Here is a 19224-nt window from a genome sequence, read left to right on the forward strand (position 1 = left end):
TATAATAAATATAATATGTAAATTATAATAAAAATATAATAATGAATCCAGCCTGGATTATACAACACAGTCATAAAATAAAATGTGTGTGTGTGTGTGTGTGTAAAGCAGAATAGTGAAATAAAAAATAGACCCACACATTTACGGTTAATTGAATATTTATCAATACAAAGGTGCCAAGTCAATTCAATGGGATAGGAAAGTCTTTTAAACAAATGGTGTTGGAACAACTGGAAAAAATGTATGGAAAAAATAAATCTTGAGTACTCATTTCAGCGGCTTGTATACTAAAATTGGAATGATACAGAGAAGACTAGCATGGCTTTTGCACAAGGATGACATGCAAATTCGAGAAGCAGTCCATATTTTTAAGACAGTTGATTTTAAGTATCCTTACCACACACACACAAAATAGAAACTATGTGCAGTGATAGATACGTTAATTAGCTTGACAGTGTTAATCTATTCACAATGTGTGCGTATACCAAATTCTTTAATTAGAACAATCTAATTAAATAATGGGCAAAAACCTAAACAGACACCTCATCCAAGAAGATATACAGATGGCAAATAAGCATATGAAAAAGATGATCAATATTATGTGTCATTAAGCTATTACAAATTAAAACAACAATGAGATACCACTACATACCTATTAGAATGGCCCAAATACAAAATACTAACAACTGAATGCTGGCGAGGATGTGGAGCAACAGGAACTCTCATTTACTGTTGGTGGGAATGCAAAATGATGCAGCCATTTGGAAGAGAGTTTGGCAGTTTCTTACGAAACTAAACATACTCTGATCATATGATCCAACAATTGTGCTCCTTGGTATTCACCCAAATGAGTTGAAAAGTTACGTCCACACAAAAACCTGTATATGTATGTTTATAGCAGCTTTATTAATAATTGCCCAAACTTGGAAGCAAGCAAGATATCTTTCAGTAGGTGAATGGATAAATAAACTGGTACATCCAGACAGTGAAATATTATTCAGCACTAAAAATATGAGCTATCAAGCCATGAAAAGACATGGAGGAATCTTAAATGCATATTTCTAAGTGAAAGAAACCAATCTGAAAAGGCTACATACTGTATGATTCCAACTATATGACATTCTGGAAGAGGCAAAACTACAAAGACAGTAGATAGATCAGTGGTTGTCAGGGGTTCAGGGAAGAGAGAGATGAATAGGCAGAGTATACAGGAATTTTAGGGCATTAAAACTACTCTGTATGAAACTACTCTTTATGATACTATAATGGTGGATGTATGTCCAAATCCAATGAATGTACAACATCCAGAGAAAATCCTAATGTAAACCATGGACTTTGGGTGCAGAATGTTGACACTGAGGGAGGAGGTGTAGGGGCAGGAGGTATATGGGAATTCTCTACACCTTCTGCTCAGTTTTGCTGTTAATCTAAAACTGTTCTAAAAAATTAAAGTCTATTAAAAAACTGAGAGAGAATATTCTTATACATATACCTGATAAAGAACTTATATCATTATACCATTATATCTAAAGGACTCCTACAAATAAAAAATAAAAGGATTTAAAAACCCAATTAAAAATAGGCAAAAGACTTGAACAGACATTTCACAGAAGTAGACATACAAGTGGTCAATAAGCTCATGAAAAGATACTTAACATCATTAGTCATTAGGGAAATATTAATTAAAACTACATTGAAATTCTACTTCACACCCACTAAAATGGCTAAAATTAAAGATTGGCAACATCAGTTGTTGGCAAGTGTGTGGTATAAGTGGAACTCTCATACACTGCTCATGGGAGTATAAAATGGTACAGCTTTTTTTGGACAACAGTTTGGGAGCTTATAAAATTATACACTCACTTAATGACCCAGCAGTTCCAATCCTAGGTGTTTATACAAGAGAAGGAAAATATAAATTCACAAAAACTTGACCAAGAATATTAATAGCAGCTTTATTCCAAAAACTGGAAACAAATACAAATGTCCATCAACAAGATTATGGATTTTTGAAAAAATGTTGCATATTTATACACAGAAATATTACTCAGTAATAAAATGGAATGAACTAATACAACAATATGGATGAATCTCTAAAACACTGGACAGAGTAAAAGAATCAGACACAAAAGAATATGTATTGTATAATTCCATTTATGTGACTTCAAGAGCAGACAAACTAATCCATGGTGATAGAAATCAGAACATGATTGCCTATTTGGGAAGGGAGATTGACTGAAGGAGGACATAAAGGAACTTTCTAGGGGTGATGAAAGTGTCTTCTATCTTGATTGGGGTGTTGGTTACATGGTTACATTTGTTAAAGCTCACCCAGTTGTACACTTAACAGGTATTGCATTTCACTGCACGTCACTTTTACCTCCTTAAGAAACCTTAAGCTTGTTAAGCAAGACATATCATTTATACATCTTTTTCATTTTCTTTCCCCCTCATGCCTAGAAGAATGTCCAGAACACAATGAGTGCTCAATACATGTTTGAGGAAAGTTAAACAAATGAACAAATCGTTTTGGCAGTTTATAGACATGCAATGAGAAATTCAGGTAGCTTCTTCCAGGCATGTGTCTAGTTTCCTTTGATAACTTCTTACAGGGAGAGGGACCTTCCTTCTCTGCTTTTCTTAGACTGTCAATGATCACTCTAGCTTTGAGCAAATTAACTCTCTTTGGTGTTCAATATACATGTATGTGTGCACGTGTGGATGTCTCCACAGTATGATCAACTGTCTTTTCTCCTGTGATAGAAACTGTCTAAATTGATGAATTATTTTTAAAATTTTATCTGATCATATAAATGGATAGTAAAAATAAACTGAAAGCTAAATCACAGGTACTTTTGAGAAAAGCATTTTTGCTTAACTAATGATTTTTAAGATAATTTTCCCTCAAAACTAGATGAATGACTACAAAGTTATTCTATATTGTGCATTTTTTGTCTCAAGACTGTTTCCAAACTAAAACACTTATTATGAGAAATCTTTACTAATAATTTTGAAGTATTGAAAAATAGAAAGTTTATATAACTGTAGGTAGATATGTTAGGCTAATGTAGAAAACAATCTTTTTTTTTCCTTAGATATAATCTTTAAAATGAAATTACTTTCAGTACTTAAATGTGATCTGAAAAGAACAGACTTCTTTATAGCTTCAGTTAAAAAAAAAAGCAGATGTCAGACAAAGATGTGTTATTGAATTCTAGCTATTGAAATGTGATGTCTGAAATTACAGATGAGAACAGAGAAAATAGGGATGTGTAAATGTTAATATTTACATATCAAAGCTGTATTTTCCAAGGATATTTTGCTTTAGATTAAGTAAAAGTTACTCAGAAAATCTTAGATCTTTGAAATATTTTTCAAATATAATTGCATTTCAACGAAAATAACTGCATTTCAAAAGCCAGAAGTTTCAACAAGTTCCAGATTAAGAAATGAAGTCCCCGTTAATTTGAAAAGATGATTGAAGAACTTTTATTTCATTATATGACTAGCATAAAAGGAAACTTCTGAACCACGTACGAGTTCTGATTCTTTACTTTCAAGTTGAGGTCACATTCCTCTCCCCTGTCATGGGATAGTCTCCTCCACAAAACACACATCTGTTTTAAATTCCCGCCACATGTGATAAATCAATGCATAACAGATAATACATTTGGAAGACTGTATTCCTATAGGCTTTGGCTTCTATTCTTTAAGCCTTTGCAAGTCTGATGATTTTTCCATTCTTAGCTCACACAGAATGTGCTTTAGTACTCAGAACTTGTCTCCAAAGGCAATCAGTGGGAAACTTGAAATGATCAATCCTTGCTGCTGTGTCTCTATGAGCTTTGAAAAACTGAACCACCATTTCACAACTTCCTATGCTATAGTCTTTTTTATCCAGTTATGTTTAGTAATTGGGGATTATTACTAAAGTGTAACGTATATTCACTATTTGGATTATTCATACGTTTATTCTCTTATTTTAGTACGAATATTCAAAAAAATGTATTCCCATTTTTATTAATTAAAGCAGGACCACCAGTTGTGAGAGGGCAGTTTAAAATAATGGTTAAGGACATGAATTTGCACACCCTATTGCTTGAGGTGCCTTAGGCAAGTACTGAAATGCTTTAAACCTCTATTTTCTTTTCTTTTTTTTTCTTTGGCCACGCCGTGTGGCTTGTGGGATCTCAGTTCCCTGACCAGGGATTGAACCTGGGCAATGGCAGTGAAAGCCCAGAGTCCTAACCATTAGGCCACCAGGGAACTCCCTAAACTTCTATTTTCTAATCCATAAAATGGTAGTTATGATGGTAGTAACTTCCTCATAGGTTTGTTATAAAGATTAAATGAGATGATGCTTATAAAATACTTAGCACGGTACCTAACACATACAAAGTTTATGAGGTTGTTGGATATTAGCACAGCTGTGACTCTACCTACACCTCTTCCAACTTCTAGGACTAAAGCCAGTATTGCCAAGAGTGGAGTCTTACGAGAGAAAATGCTGCTCCATAGTGTGTAATTAATACTGGCGGTCGAGGGAGAATTATTTCTGTGGCCTTTCTCTTATTGGCCTCACCACATTTAGTATGTGTCTGTTTCCCCTACTAGATGCTGGATTCTTTGAGGATAGGGTCTATGTCTTATGTCTCTGAATTACTGACTCTGGTTAATTGTCGACTCTTGCTAAGGGAATGTATAAATGAACACGTATGTGAATATACTTGAAACATTCATTTTAAATTTGAGTTATTTAAATGGTTTTAAGTAATTAGAAAGAAGAATTTCTTTTAACTGGGTCTAGTAGAGCAATATAGATACTACAGCTACAAATAAAAGGACAGTTATCAATCACATTTTTCTTTGTTCACATTTCAAAGATGAAGTCCAGTTTAGGCATTTTATGTGTGAGATGCCCATTGGACATCCAAGTGGAGAGACTGAATAGGGAGGTGGACATAAGCTTGGAGAGGTCCTCAAGTTTCCAGAAACTTACAGAAGTTCATAAGTTTGGAGAAAATGGGGAGTTGTCAATATGGGTAGTACTTAGAGCCATAGGATAGGCTGAATAGGATCACCAAGGGAGGGGAGATAAATTAAGAGGACATAAGGTCCTAAGACTAAAGCCTGGGACATTCTAAAACTTAGAGTTTGGGGTAATGATGAGAAGCCACAAAAGAGACTGAGCTAGAGAGGGTCAGAGAGATTAGAAGAACCAAGAGAAAACCAGTCATCACATGTTCAGCTCTCATTGTCCCTGGCTCTTTTCAACACTCACTCTGATTCTTCTCATCTATCTCAGGAGCTTCTTCCAACTTCAGGGCATCATCACTAATTTTCCTATCTGCCCCTCTGCTTCTCATGACCCTCACTCAGTAATTCTCTGTTTCGCCTTTGTCTTCAGATTTGGCCCACCTGCAACTTGAGGACATAGAGTCGGGGTGTCCATTTGCAGCCTCAGCTCACATAAGCCATGTTGTACATTTCCCTTACTCCTCACCTCACCTGTCATCTTCTCCACTGAAAGAGACAGAGAGATAGCTACTCTTGATGTTCTTCGCTTCAGACCCTCTGATTCAGCTTTCAGGTTGGGTGCCTTGCACCCCCTTAAACTTATCCTAAGCCCTGCTTTCCTGGACTTTCTCCTTGCCTGTGTATTATATTCTGGCTCCAGCTGTGGGCATTCGGCCACTTTGGAAAAACAACCTGTACTTTCCAGTCAGTCCCTGAGTCCCTCTATTTCTGCACAACCCCATCCCCACTCTACCCCAGCTTCAGTGGATAGCACTTTTTGCTGTCACCCTTCAGGTCATTTGAGCCATAGTTGGAGGGAAGTCAAGTCTCCTGAACCCACCCTAATATATTGCCCAAGCTTTTTACTATATGGTGATCTCAAAGAGTCTGGGGAAAAAATTCCCTGGAATAGAGATGTATAAGATGGAAAATTCAAATATTTGATTCTCAGCCTACAATTTGTACTTGCTTCCTGCAATCACATGCTAAATCAGTAGGAATTTCTTGAGGGAGAACTAAGGAGTCTAATTAGCAAACGACACCTAACATTTGCCTTAGAGACTGTGGGATATAAATTAGTAGGAGGAGAAGAGAATCCCAAAATAATTATATCGGTCCTAGAACTATTTTTGAGGGCTCTATAAGCATTGGTTGGTCCCTGTTTAGCTTAAATTCTTATCAAGTAGGGTTAGGAATGTTTAGGGGAATAGAGACTGAGGTCTAGTAACAAGTCATTTGAATTCCTGAGTTTCAAGGCCACTACACTACCAGATCTCTTAGAAAGACAAGAATTCCCAAGTTCTAGTTTTCTTATTTGTTTTGTTGATGATGCCTGATCTAGAACAATTGTTTTCTTTACCTCAGTCCTTCAGTTAATAATAGGTAGATATGTGCTGAAATTTTCACTCATTTTTAACAGATAAGCATGTAATTGTACCTTTACTACTGTTGTGATAAAACACGTTTTATTCCATTGTGAAACATTCAAACAATGCAGAAAGTAAACAATTTAGAAACTGAAAGTCCTGTAAAGTCCTCCTCTCCTTAAATATACTCAATCCCTCCTAATAGTTTGGTGTATATTTTAAAAATATTTCTGTATTACAAAAATGGGATATATGGAACATATCGCTGAGAACTATTTCATTTGATAATATACCTTTGATACCTTTCTACGTCAGTATTTGTAGCTCTGTCTCATTTTTAACGGGTATATGATGTATTACTGTATGGATTTACCAAAATTTGTTTAGCCAAAAATGTAGGTTATATTAAGTTTTTTACAAACACAATCAATACAAAAATTAACGTTCATGTATATATTTCTTTGTGCACTGTGTGAATACTTCTGTAGGATATATTCCTGGAATTGGATTTCTTAGGCTAAAAATATAGACATTTAAAATTTTGAGAGATAATGACCAAATTGCCTTTTTAAGAGGTTGTGTCATTTTTCATGAACATCAACAAAGTGTGCAATATCTGTGTTCATAAACATTGACCAACAGTGAGTATTATAATTGCCTGAACATGGTAGGTAGAAAATTATATCTATTCAAATTTGCATTTCTCTAAATGTTATGGTAATGATTAAGTTAGATACTTTTTGTAAAATATATAAAGTATTTTTATTGACTGCTTTTACAAAACTGTAGTTATTATCATTAATTAAAGGTATACCAAATGTATCTTAGGAGCAAGGCAGAAACATATATGTATATATATATACATATATACACATATATATTCAATATCTACATCTATATCTACATAAAATATATAAAACCTTGTTTCAAGTGCTGAATAATGACTGGTGTTGAAAGATGAGTAATGACATTTTGCCCTCCTGCTACTTTCACTCTGGGGGGAGGGGGGACATACTTGCACACTGCTAATCTAAGCAAGTGAATGGGGGAGAAAAGACACTAAATGTGGTTTGAGAACTAGTCAAACTTTGAGTCCCAGTTGGAATTTAGGATTAATATATAGCATTTTAAACTTTTACTCTTGGTATGAAATGTTACTGTATTTTGATAAGACTTTAAAATCAACATCCAAATGCAGTTCTACTTGAAAGTCCACCAATAACAAACTTTCCTGTTGGTCATAATTTTTCTTTGGGTAGCTGCAATAACATCACATGACATTCCTAACATGGGTTCTCCTGACCCAAGATCATTCCTGGAGTATTCATTTCCAAAGATAGCAACCTCATTGCTGCTCTGTTCTTTTCCACTGAAGAGGTCTGTATTTTCTGTTTGTTGACAGAGATGGCTCTTTTTCCATACCATGAATGACATGGTGTCTACGGGTTATATTTGTGACATCTTGTAATGTAATTTGCATTCACTATGTGTGAAGCCACAAGCTAAAGGCTTAGATGAGAATACGGCCAAGCCTAATTAAAGAGCCAAGTCAGGAAATGAATAGGTTGGCAAATAGCTAAGAACTGGATCATGTAGAAGAAAGGACAGCTGTGTTGAGCTCAGGCCCAGAGTAGTCTTTTGAATTTTAGGAAAGGGACAATCAAAACAGGGCAGCTAATGTGATGAAGTCCAAAAGTGAAACTGGAGCTAAGGATGTATGAGTCAAGAAGTCAAGGAATTGGAAATCCACTAACTCTGAACATCAATACTGTTCTAGAACAAAAGCTGATTAGATCAGAGGATGAGTGAGTATTGGAGAGGGACACAACCAGGTGAGTTAGGCCACCCGTATATACCTAACAGGATACTATGACAAGAAGATTCATTTGCAGCTACCTGTATCTTATCTTACTCCACATGTGGCAGAACTCATAATTCTTAAGGAACCACAGTCAATTCTGATCTTATAAGCATGACTTATGAAATGTGTTTATTTAAAAATGATGAAACAATATATACAATGGAATATTAGCCATAAAAAAGAATGAAATCTTGCCATTTGTGACAACATGGATGGACCTGGAAGGTGTTATGCTTAGTGAAATAAATCAGACAGAGAAAGACAAATACTGTACGTTTTCCTTTACGTGGAATCTAAAAAACAAAACAAACGAACAAATATAACAAAACAGAAACAGACTCACACGTGTACCAAAATGTTCACTGCAGCTCTATTTACAATACCCAGGACATGGAAGCAACCTAAATGTCCATCATCGGATGAATGGATAAAGAAGATGTGGCACATATATACAATGTAATATTACTCAGCCATAAAAAGAAATGAAATTGAGTTATTTGTAGTGAGGTGGATGGAGTTAGAGTCTGTCATACAGAGTGAAGTAAGTCAGAAAGAGAAAAACAAATACAGTATGCTAACACATATATATGGAATCTAAGGGAAAAAAAAAAGGCCATGAAGAACCTAGTGGCAAGACGGGAATAAAGACACAGACCTACCAGAGAATGGACTTGAGGATATGGGGAGGGGGAAGGGTAAGATGTGACAAAGTGAGAGAGTGGCATGGACATATATACACTACCAAACGTAAAATAGATAGCTAGTGGGAAGCAACCGCATAGCACAGGGAGATCAGCTCTGTGCTTTGTGACCACCTAGAGGGGTGGGATAGGGAGGGTGGGAGGGAGGGAGATGCAAGAGGGAAGAGATATGGGAACATATGTATATGTATAACTGGTTCACTTTGTTATAAAGCAGAAACTAACACACCATTGTAAAGCAATTATACTCCAATAAAGATGCTAAAAAATAAATAAATAAATAAATAAATAAAAAAGAAACAGACTCACAGATAGAACAAACTAGTGGTTTCCAGAGGGGAGGGGGCAGGGGAGGGGCAAAACAGGTGAAAGGCTTAAGTGGTACAAACTAGCAGTTATAAAATAAATACGACACAGAGATGTAACATACAGCACAGGGAAGATAGTCAATACCTTATAATATTGTATAATATTTGTGGTGTGTAGTCTATATTGAAATACCATGTTGTACACCTGAAAATAATATACTATTGTTAAGTCAACTATACTTCAATAAATTTTTTTAAAAACATAAAACAAAAAATTTTCTACAGACTAAAGTCCTTAGGAAAAAATCTCTTCCTGGATGTAACACATAAAACCTTGGTATTCTAGGTTGATCAGAATCGTTTTCAGATTTACCTGAATTGTAACCTACTTCAGTATGTTATTCAATGTATATTTCAATGGTTTACTTTTGTGGAGTATTAAATGCTAATGGATACTGCAGGGTTTTCTACATCTTGAAGTAGTCTAAAATAAAACAAAATTTTCTTTGTATGGTTGGGATCTGGCAGTTCTTTTAAATTCTTTACTGAAAAACATTTCCAAGAATGTTAGATAAGAGATGTCTTTACCCTCCACTCTCTCACCCACAAAAACTATTCTTCCATGCTTGTTTTAAGTGGGAAAAATTAAATTGTCCACAAGGGCAGTTTGAGCAAGCTGTAACTTGATTTAAATATTTCACACTCTTCAGCTGTACTTTCCCCCTGGGATCTTGCAGCCTTCTTTTCCAGAGAAATTTCCATTTTAGTTCTAAGTTTTGATCTTAATTATCTATTCCTTGCTAGTTTCCAGGATTATTCTTGGTGTTCCTAGATCAATGCCAAGGCACAGTTCTCATCTCTTGCAGTAAATATTTTAAAAGGAAAAGACCTGCAAAGTTTGTTTGAATAGAATAAACTTACTTCACATTAGAAAACTAAAGCCAGTTAATTATTAAATCATACTTCATTGTATATATCAAGTTGGATATCACAATAATATCCTCCATTATTAACTACAAAGAAACAGTTGGCTATTTGTGCTGCATCAGAATGAAAACTTTTATTCTTTTGACTTTTTTCAAACACATGCTAGTTCATTATTTTACTAAAAGGCACTAACAGATGTTAGGCAGAATGTGGCCTCATCTGGGACATATAAAATACCATTCCAAGTCTCCATAGAAGGGAAACAGCAATATTATTTAGTTCTCCCCAAAAGCTTAACCAGCCCATCTCATTTAATCTGTTTAAGGTGAACAGTTAAGAGTAGCACCAATTATTTTGGTTGTCTTAGGAATATAAAAAGGAACAATGAACTAAAACACCAAAAGGAAAGTGTCACAAAAAGAAATGCACTATGTTGAAATACAAATAAAACTTCACTAAAGCTTGTGGCTAGAGCTATATTTTTTCAGCTGAAGAGGTAGTAAATCTTGAGTTGCCTGCTTCCTGAAGCCACCTTGAATTATAGGTCTCTTTAGGCCTTTCTACAATGTTTCTACTTAATTTGACCCTTTCAAAGAAAGCACAACACATCTAAAAGATGGCAAATAAAGATTCTGGTAGAAGATATATTTTGACAGTTTTATATATATATATATATATATATATATATTTTTTTTTTATATCTACATATATATAGTGATTAAATCCCAAGATATTCCAGTCTTTTAACCTACCTTTTAGTTTTAATTTTGTTTTGTTTTCTTAAAGTAACTTTTCTAAGAAAACAAAAACAAAACCTGATGGTTTTTGTCAACAGATCAGGTTCATATACTATTATATTTAGCATTATCTCTAGCTTCTTGAAAATAGACCACATTGAGGACTGGAATAAATACTAGTGTTGAGAGGAAGCTCTGGAGATGTTTGCCTCAGACTGCTTACCCATTAGAAAGAAGAAAAATGCTGGAGTTGTGTATGCAGCACAGAGTGGGAAGGCACATGTGGCATAATGGAATGTATCCTGGACTTGGAGTCAGATGACCTAGGTTTGAGCCTCAGCTCTGCCACTTATGAACTCAATGTTTGGGAGAGTTAGTTAACCACAGAAATCACATTTCCCTCCTCTGTGAAGTAGGAATAATACCTTGGAGAACTGTTCTGAAGAGTCAGTGAAATAACGGATATAAAAGTGTTCTGTAAACTGTGATATATACATAGCTTGTTATTAACAAACTATTGGTGGCCTGCAATTTTCATCTCAGATAAGCAGATAACAATTAGATATTTGGAGCACAGCTGAAAAGAAATCCATGGAGTGGATATAGAATAGGCAGGCGTGAATTTCCATTTGAGACACACTGCCTAAACAGAGAAAGCCTCTGGGGGACTAAATGCAATCTTGATAGGAATGTCTGCTTTTAAGTGGTAAAGTGAGGCAAACCAAGCTCATATGAACTATTCTATTTCATATAAACACTGGGATCAAAGATTCCCAATCTTTCATTCTCTTAACGCCTATTTAAGGAGCATCTATTATATGCCAAGCATTGTGCTAGGTATACGCTGGTGAACAAGATTTCTGCTCTCAAGGAACTTGTGTCCTAGTTACATTAATATCTTTATTCCAAGCACTCAGCAAAGTGTTAGCACATAGTAGATGCTCAATAAAAGTCGACTGAGCTGAACTAATCTAATTTTGTAGCATTACCATAGCAGAAAGCCAGTAAAGAGATGATTTTTGTGATCAGAGATGTCTACCCAATTCACCATGTGATTAACAGGGTACTACTTCTGAAGTTTTGAGGGAAAAGAAACTTTCTAACTAGAGTTCATCTAGTATTATATAGTATTAATTTAATGTCTTCCTGCTTAAAATATAGTTATCACTTCCAATTAGTAGATTTAACAAGGGGGCAGGGTGTTAGTAGAAAATGTTTTTCAGGGTGGTATCCCTCATGTCAGGTCGAAAAATTAGCAAAAAGAATATAGGCTGGATATGTCAAATCACTATTGACAGGCTGACTATGGACTTGACATTGATTTAATACACAATTAAAACAAAGGGGAAGAAAAATGGAAAGTCCATTCTATTTATATGATAATCAACTCTTAACAAGTGCAGAGAGTTTATGTTTGGAAAGCATACCTTTCTTGAAGCCACTCAAGAGAGCTAGTGTTATGAAATAAAACTTCTTAGAGTTTTTTCATAACATCTAGAAGCTGACTGGTGGGGTCAGGGTGATTGACGTCAGTATTGTCCACCAATATCACCACTTCTTCTGAACTCGGTTCAGCCTCAGTTCAAGGACTCAGTCCCCTTGCAGATGGAGGAGGCTATGTAACTAGTTTTGGCCAATGACATGTGATCAGAGATCTGTTTCCTTCCCAAGCTAAGGCTGTGAAAAGTTCATAGGGATTCTTTACTCACTTTTTTCCTCTGCCACAGAGACTCAGTTGCTGTGCTCTGGGTGATACAGCTACAAGATGGTGAGCCCTCTGTCAATCTGAAGCCCTCTGTCAATCCTGGAGTGACTGAAATAGAATGAGTCTGATTCACATGAAGCATGAGCAAGCAATAAACTTCTGTTGTGTTAAGGCATGGAGATTTGTTACTATACCATAACACAGCCTTTCCTGATTAAGGTAGTCAGGGAAGGCCCGTAATACTCTCAGTCCAAGTTTCTGAGTAAGAGATAAAATAGATAATATGAGTTCCATTAATTTGTCAGTAGTGTCTTTCACATTAAGGATGCTAGCCTGAGGTCTAGCTTTTTAATCACATTTAATCCAGATATCCCATAAGTTTTCCATCAATTGTCCCGTGAATTTTTTTAAAGTACCATATTTAACTTTTATCCATAAAGTTCCTGTGCTTTTTACAAATGATCACTTTCCTCAACATCAATTGAATTTCTTAACCTAACCACACATTATTTTCATAAGCATTTTCACTAGAGCAAAACGTTCTGAATTATGAGCAGCATTAATTGAACGACATGTGCAGTTGTGAACAAAGAAGGGAGATGCTTCTGCAACTGCCCTGTCTCTAGAAAGTGGACCTTGTAGAAGCAGAAGCATTCCTAATTATTTTGATTTTTTTTTTTTTCCACATTGGAAAAAGACCTTAACCTTGAAGGGCTGGTAGAATCTGAGAATTGTCATTTCTTATTTAAAGCTTTAGGTAGTTGGTGACAGTTTTGAAGTCACTGTCTTTGCTCTTGTTTACCTTAATGGATTGTTAGGTAGGGCACACAGTGTGTTGTGTTTAATATTTTAATGCCTGTCTTCTTTCTTTCTACCTATCCAAAGCTAACACTCACAGTCCTACTCGACTCTGAGCTCCTCAGGAAATCTCCCCTGAACACACCAGCTGGAACGGTTCCTTTGCTTTTCCAAAATCTTATGTAAATTCATAACATTTATTTGGCATTGCTTGTAGAGAGTTTTACAGAATTCAAAAGCTGGAAAGGACCTAAGAATCATTCAACACAATCCTCTCATTTTGCAAATGAGGAAAGTAAAGTCCAGAGCAATTATATAATTTAGTTAAGTCACATAGTTAGAGACACATAGGAGGCTATAAACCTAGTTCGCCCAATTCCCAGTGCAGTCCATTCCTTCGTGCCACAAGTGCCTTCACATTAACTATCTGGTAGCGTTGGTTACCTTTTCCAGAGAACACCAATAGTATATCTTGAGGTCAGGGAACTCTTTCACTTTGTTACTTCAGTTTGTAGCTTAATTTATACGCATTTTATATACTCTTTGGTAGACTAACTGGTTGTGTTTTAGGGAGTCCCAGGCGAGAGCAGGAGTCCGAACCCGATCCCCAGCAGCCGGCCAGGGAGGCTTAATGGGGGTCGCAGGTAGGGGCAGGAGACCTCAAGGAGAGAGAACGCCGAGAACGAAGCGCCGCCGTCGTCATCCGGGCATTGCCCGGGGGCTCCGTCGCCCCGCGGAGGGCGCCGGGGGGCGGGGCCGGGCGGCCCGGGGCGGGGCGGCGGCTCGGGCCCTCCTGGCAGTACACGGCGGCGCCCCCTTCCCTCGCGCCACGGGCCTCCTGGCGCCGTGCACGTCCCTGTCCCGCGCCTCCGCCCCCTCGCCCACTCGCTCCTTCCCGCCCTCCCCTCCGCGCCGGCCGAACCGGCTTCCCCTCGGTCTCTCATGAATATTGAGCGGCCCCTGTTGTATTTCCCGAGCTCCATTGCGGAAGCCGAGGCTCGCCATATTGTGCGGCGGCGCCGGCAGCCGCGGCGCCTTGTACCTGAGTCTCGCTCCGGCCGCGGCTAGCGGAGCCCCGGATTGGGGCAGGAGCCGGTGAGCGGGGCGGGCGGGGAGGCGAGGGGCGCGGAAGCGGCGGGCTCGGCCGCGTGTTAGCTCGGCGTGGCTGCGGGCGGCTGACGGCCGCCCCGGGGCCGGGGGGGGGTGTGTTCGCGGGGGTGTGAGGGGAGATGGCGCCGCCACCCCCGGCCGCTCTCGGGGCGGGGATGGCGGGGGAGGCGGCTTCTCATTGTTCCCGTTTCTTCGAGGGTCTTGGCGGGGGTGGGGAGTCCGGCTTGGGGAGGACCCCGTGGGCGAATCTCGGGGATTCCTTCCTTCGTGCGAACCGTTCGTTCCTCTGCGCGGAGGCCGGGGCTGCGGTACGGCCCCCTCGCCTCCCGGGGCGGGGGCCCCAGCCTCTCCACGTCCGCTCTCCGGGGGCGAACCGCGTGGAATGCAGGGTTTTCCTCCCCGGGCTTCCCCCTCGCAGCCGGGGGTGTGTGTCCGCACTGTGGAGGGTGAGGCAGGGGCGCTTTGTGCAAATAGCCCGCTTTCCCCCGGGGTGCTGGAGTCCGAGTTCGAGCGTAGAGGCGGTCCTCGTCGTCGGGGTTCCCTGTAGGCTGCGGGGAGACCCCTCCTGGTTAAAACATTCCTGGACTGCCGCTTGCCTGCTCGGGAGTATCTGTTGCTGCTTTCTAAAACCGCGAGGTTGCCCCGGAGGAGTCGTGGGGGGAGGGGGTGTCTTGGTTTGTTTCTGATGGAAGCTTCGCGTTTTGAACCCAGTCGTGTACGCTGAGGTCTTTGGTACCGAGTGTCGCCGGGGAGCCCTCGTCCTGGTTGTCGGGATCATTTCCCTCCTACAGACGTTGCCTCCCTGCTCCCAGAGATACTGTTAGTAAAAATTGGTCTCTAAAACTTTGAGGTTCATTCCGATTATTTGGCCCCTAAGACCAATTATAGGCTTACCTCCTTGAATCTTTTTTGGATAACTATTGCCTGGCTGTCAGAAGTTTTAGAGAATGTGTACCTTTACGTGGTAAGATGGTTTGAAAATGTCAGGTTTCTCGAAGGTGTGTAAAGATACTTGTTTGCTGTGAAAAGGGTAGCTTTGCATTCGGTATTTTAGTAATATGGTTTATTTCTTTTAAAAAGTAAAAAAATTGAGACATGGTTTCATTGTTTTAGACTGAGAATTATGTTTAAAACTAATGTATGTGTGATTTGCATCACATAGTCTACTTTTGGTAGTTCCAAGATGATCAGCTGGAATAGTGTAATTGGCAGATAATCTACTTTCCTCACTTGCATTAGAGTGTAGTTGTTGAATATTTTAATAACTTAGATTGGTGTTAGAGCTTGGTTTTAAAGTGAGTGTTTCATCCTTTGATTTATAAAGCATTTAAATGGCAGCAATATGACTCTTGGTTATTCCTTTTTTCCCCTAAAATTTCTACTTGTCACAATCAACAGGTATCTTTTAAAATCTTGTTTGTACATTTAACGTGATTTTTAGTAAAATAATGGGTAGTTATATAAGACTCCATTTTCCAAGGCTAGCACAGCAAATATGGCCCCTTACTTTTTCTAAGGATTGGAGATAATTTCCTTCAGGTACCGTTGTGGAATACACATTTGAGGTAAATTACAGTAGTTGTGAGAGTGAAATGGAGAATTTACGAAGGAAAACTGCCTGAGTAGGCTAGTCCGCTTGAGTATTAGAAAAATATGCTGATGGTCCTCAAATGTGCTGCATAGAAAGATTTTAAATTAGAACCATTAACATAATGTAGACAATGCAGACATTCAACAGACTACGAATTTTGAGTTTTTTCCTCTGCCTGTGTGGAACACTCAGACTGCTAGCTCCCAGGTTTGTGTGGATAGAAATATGGAGCAGGTCAGCAAACATCTTTGGAATTTCATTTGTCTATTACTGACCTTCAGCATGTGGTGTCAGGTCTGTCTCTTTAATTTGATTTATTCGTGATTTGTGTTTATATTATGCAGTCTTTGGAGTAAAGGTGATATATGTCTAATGAATAATATATAACCAGATGTTTCAGTGACAGTTTCATTTCTATACATTAGCACAGAAGCATAATTCCTTCTAGCAAGAAAAGTGAGTTAACATTAAAATGCACTTTATTAAAATTATGGCAGCATTTCTGGTGTGACTTAAAGCACTTCACACCTTTGTATCAACTCATTTGTTAAATCTGGGGAAACTAGACAGTGTATCCCAGTTTGCAGTTTTTTTTTTAATAGTAATCTTTTATTTATTTATTTATTTATTTATATATTTATTTTTGACTGCGTTGGGTCTTCGTTTCTGTGCGAGGGCTTTCTCTAGTTGCGGCAAGCGGGGGCCACTCTTCATCGCGGTGCGCGGGCCTCTTCACTATTGCGGCCTCTCTTGTTGCGGAGCACAGGCTCCAGACGTGCAGGCTCAGTCATTGTGGCTCACGGGCCTAGTTGCTCCACAGCATGTGGGATCTTCCCAGACCAGGGCTCGAACCCGTGTCCCCTGCATTAGCAGGCTGATTCTCAACCACTGCGCCACCAGGGAAGCCCCTGCAGTTTTTAAAAAGGGAAAAATACTGTGAGATTATGTACAGTCTGACGGCATACAGATCTACACTTGATTTTTAATTAATGTTTGTTACGCATGGTGTGGAAGACAGACATTGTTGTCAGACATTAGTTATTTAATTTCCTGATGTTTTTCATTTCTTTGGAATCTTTCAAGATATCAGTAAGTTATTATAGTAACTTATTGAGTGTTTATTTGCATTTAAGTGAGTAGATCCCCATATAATTTGGGTACAAAGGTACAGTAAAATTTACCCTGTCCATTCTCTGTAGATCCAGATATCCTGTCTATTCCACCCCCCCCACCCCCGACTTTCACTTTTTCTACCTAATGTGTCAGACGGGTCCTCTGGTGTCTCTTGTAAGGTGTATAGCTTGGTTGATTTTACATGGATATACTGACTGTGGTAATGGGACTTTTGGCAGTTAAGTAGCAACTGGTATTAGTATGTCCATGGGCAGGAGCTAGGTGATGAGTCCCCGAATTATGCTAAGGGAGTAGGTGGCCCACTCTCCACTTTTATGCTTTGTGGAGGAACCCCAGTGGAACTGGCATGGACTTTTAACTTTAAAATTTTTTTCACTTCTGTTTTGTCTTATGGATGTTAGGCAGCCGAAGTGGACTAATATGTCTGGGTCTAGTGATACCTTTTCTTGGATGCTCAGGAACTATATACATACGTTGCTAAGAATTCTGAGAAAGATTCTCATTGTTTGAATTTGCCTTCTCCCTATGTGTCTGCCATTTTGTCATAATTTTAAAAAAATCTATTAAGTACAATAATGAAAAATTATTTTTGAAATTAACCTCAGATTAAATTGTCTAATGAGGGTGTCTTATTAAATGAAGTAACAAACCATAACATTTGAACAAAGCATTTTGGTCATTTGTTTTCAGCAGTTGTGTTGATTTGGGGCTCTCCTGCAAGAGGGATTTCTTTTTGTTCCTATGCTGTAGCGTGTAGTTGTAGTTTATGAAAAAGTTAGATTCTAACGTCAGTGCGTAAAATGAAAAACACATGTAGTAAGAAATTATGCTTGAAAATCCCTTAGGATAGGAAAACATACCAATAAGTTCAGTTCAGCTTTAGTGTTGGAATAGATTGTTGTTTCTTTTGTTGAACACTAGATGAAGTAGTCAGCCTGCAGTATGGGCTGTGTTGAACACAGCAAAAAAAAAAGTCTTTAAATATAAGAATCACATTCAGCGTGGCGTCATGCTCATACCAGGAGAGGCTTGTGGGAACTGAGACCACTGAGGAACAGCAGACCAGCTCCACTATCTCACATTTTCTCTAGGATACATGTGCTCTAGTGAGAAGACGTGGGGGTGTGTGCTTGGAATAGCCGGAACTGTGTAAATATTTCTTGTTTCCTCTCTTTTTTTTCCTTTGCAAGCTGGATAGTTTAAATCACAAAAGGTAAATGATTTTTTTGTTGCAATTTAACAGACACAAATTTAAAGGGTTTGGTGTTTTTCTTTCTAAAATATATTTTACCTGTAACTCCAAAGTTACTTTGCTTTTCCCTTCAGTAAAGAAGCAAGGTATCTCAGAGGAGAGCAGCTAGAATCACTGTGATTAACAATGTATTAGTGTCCAACAGAGAAAACAAACTTCAATAGGAATTTGAACAGAGGGGATTTAATATAGGGAGATGGTTAGACGAGTGTTAAGAGCAAAAAGAGAACATTATAGTAATCAGTTAAAGAGCTCAGAGAAGAGGTTCTACTGGCCTGGTTCTGAACTTTTGAGGTCAGCCTTGTTGAGCTGCTGATTAGTTCTGGGGGATACTGAAAGAAGCTGGAGGCTGGAACCAATTGCTGCTGCCAGTAACTGGAAGGAAGTCCCCTCACCCGTCTTCCTGCTTTCCCATCTCCATTCATTACCTCCATTGGCAAAGCCTAACAGGGAGCCCCCTGGCAGAAGAGTTGGTGAAATACAGTTGCACAGTCTCAGCCTAAGCACCACAAAGCAGTCTAGAGTGGTGGTTTTGGAGTTGAGAGACAGGGAGTAAATTACCTGCACAAGTAGTATAGATTAAAATAATTTAAATAGGGAATCCTGTCCTTACCTTGCCTGTTCAAAAAACATTTATTGATTATCTTCTGTGTGCCAGACCTTCTGCTAGGGATTAGGGATAGAAAAATGAAGCGAATAGGGTCTCTTATTCAATTG

At 38.5% G+C, this 19224-nt stretch overlaps 1 protein-coding gene and 1 non-coding gene across 3 annotated transcripts in view; both read left to right on the forward strand.

The window, feature by feature from the left end:
- The first annotated feature begins 261 nt into the window (after positions 1–261).
- Positions 262–370, forward strand: LOC118887050. Its single transcript, XR_005017874.1, has one exon. It is a non-coding gene; the product is annotated as a U6 spliceosomal RNA (small nuclear RNA).
- A 13872-nt stretch (positions 371–14242) lies between these two features.
- Positions 14243–19224, forward strand: part of RNF2 (ring finger protein 2) — a 53023-nt gene continuing 48041 nt past the window's right edge. Inside the window, exon 1 of one of the 2 annotated variants that reach the window (XM_036827079.1) lies at positions 14243–14515. The gene's annotated coding sequence lies outside the window, so the exon portion shown is untranslated. The remainder of the gene's footprint in view (positions 14516–19224) is intronic. The other variant, XM_036827087.1, reaches the window with a different exon arrangement.

Source organism: Balaenoptera musculus, chromosome 1, assembly GCF_009873245.2.
Source record: "Balaenoptera musculus isolate JJ_BM4_2016_0621 chromosome 1, mBalMus1.pri.v3, whole genome shotgun sequence".
NCBI classification, from domain to species: Eukaryota; Metazoa; Chordata; class Mammalia; order Artiodactyla; family Balaenopteridae; genus Balaenoptera; species Balaenoptera musculus.